Source organism: Magnolia sinica, chromosome 17, assembly GCF_029962835.1.
Source record: "Magnolia sinica isolate HGM2019 chromosome 17, MsV1, whole genome shotgun sequence".
Classification (NCBI taxonomy): Eukaryota; Viridiplantae; Streptophyta; class Magnoliopsida; order Magnoliales; family Magnoliaceae; genus Magnolia; species Magnolia sinica.
This window is the reverse complement of record NC_080589.1, coordinates 40,686,094-40,687,954: the sequence shown is the minus strand read 5'-3', so window position 1 is coordinate 40,687,954 and position 1,861 is coordinate 40,686,094. Positions and strand designations below refer to the sequence as shown.

The window sequence follows — 1,861 nt, the reverse complement described above, 5'->3', positions numbered from 1 at the left end:
GTGGGACATGGCTAGATCTATCATTGTTGTCCTCTTCTGGGTCCTTAGGATTTTTAGCCCTAACTGGAATGGTCTTGTCAATGGTCTTCCCACTCCTAAGAGTGGTGATAGATTTATCTTGCTTCATCTGATTTGAAGAGCTTGGTTTGCTAACTTCATATTGTGGTTTTTTATTGGGAAGAGGTTGAGCTGGAAGGCTCCCCCTATTCCCAATCGCACTTTTAGTATCAAGTCCTTGTATGGCCTTTGTGAGGTCTTGAAAGGCTTATAGCATACCCTGATTAAAAGGCTCTTACTCTTGAAGATGTTTTAGAACCGCGTCCTCTTGAGGTTTCTCTTGATGTGGAATTTGATTGAAGAAACCTTGAGGGGTGGCAGTTTGTCCATTCCTCCAATTGAAGTTTGGATGATTTCTCCAACTAGGATTATATGTATTGGAGGTAGGTCCATTGAAAGGTCTTTGGTAATTGTTCACGGCATAGGATTGCTCATTCAACACTCTTGAAAGGTAGTTATTGTTGGACAATTTTTAGTTGTGTGAATGTTGCAAGCACAAATACCGCAAACAGTTTCCTTAACCTTAACCTTCTTTAATTTCACGGCCTCGAGTTTCCTGGTAAGATTAGCCACTTTAGCACTAATATCATCATCCTCTTTTAGGAGATACATTCCACCCCTTTCCTTAGATTGAGTTAGCCTAGACATGGTGCTTGGTTTTGGGGAGATGTCTGATGATTGTGTGTTTTCAGCAAGCTTATCAAAATAGTCCCATACATCATCAACACTTTTATTTATGAATTCCCCATTACACATTGTCTCGACTAATTGGCGCATGGGAGATGTCATTCCATCATAAAAAAAGTTCGTAATGCGCCACGTTTCAAAACCATGTTGTGGGCATGAACTGATTAGATTCTTGAACCACTCCCAACATTGGAAGAATGTTTCATCTTCCTTTTAGGTGAAGTTCATGATCGATTTTCTAAGGGTGTTCGTCTTATAGTGTGGGAAAATTTTCAATATAAACTCCCTTGTCATGTCATTCCATCTACCAATAGATTGAGGATGTAGTGAGTGTAACCACGTCTTAGATTTCTCTTTCAAAGAAAAGGGAAAGAGTTTTAGCCTGACCATGTCATCAAACATGTTAGGAAGATATAGAGTGGCTATGATCTCATCAAACACTTTTAAGTGTAAATATGAATTTTCAGACTTAAGCCCATGAAATTTAGGAAGGAGTTGGATCACCCCTGGCTTGATATCCATATGTCCCGTATTCTCTGGAAAAACCATGCATGAGGGCGTGCTCATGCCTGCTGGCTGTAAATAATCTCGTAAGGTATGAGGTGAGGGTGCTTGATGCACCACATTCTCATCCTGGACTTCCTCAACCCTAAGTTAAGGTTATCTTTTTGGTTGATTAACCGGTTGATTTACAGCCATCACTTCAATTAACTCTGAGGATCTCAAGTGGTGTCTGATCCTGTGATGGATAGATAACCCCTCAACCTATCCTCCTTCATTGAAAAGATGTCGAGTGTTATCACGGACCCACTTGGGCATGAAACACTCTCAACCCTCAATTTCAGATTCTAACCTAAACCTAAAAGAAAGAAAGGAACTGAAATCTAGAAATAGAAAGAGAGAAGGAATTAGAAAGAAGTTACCAAATTGGAAGTTCCTAAGTTAAGTCCAATTTAGAAAGTCTATCTCAGGATCCAACAAAACAGGAAAGTTAGGTTAGTTTCTACAAATCAAACAAAAAAACTTAAACTTAAAATAATAAAACCCTAATCTTAAGTTAATTCTAAAACTAGTTAATCTCAAAAAAATGCAACCGTCAATCCTCAGCAACGGTGCC

General features: G+C 39.1%; 1 non-coding gene across 1 annotated transcript; it reads left to right on the top strand.

The window, feature by feature from the left end:
- The first annotated feature begins 883 nt into the window (after window positions 1-883).
- On the top strand, window positions 884-990 carry LOC131232076 (small nucleolar RNA R71). Its single transcript, XR_009164680.1, has one exon. It is a non-coding gene; the product is annotated as a small nucleolar RNA R71 (small nucleolar RNA).
- Window positions 991-1,861: the final 871 nt, after the last annotated feature.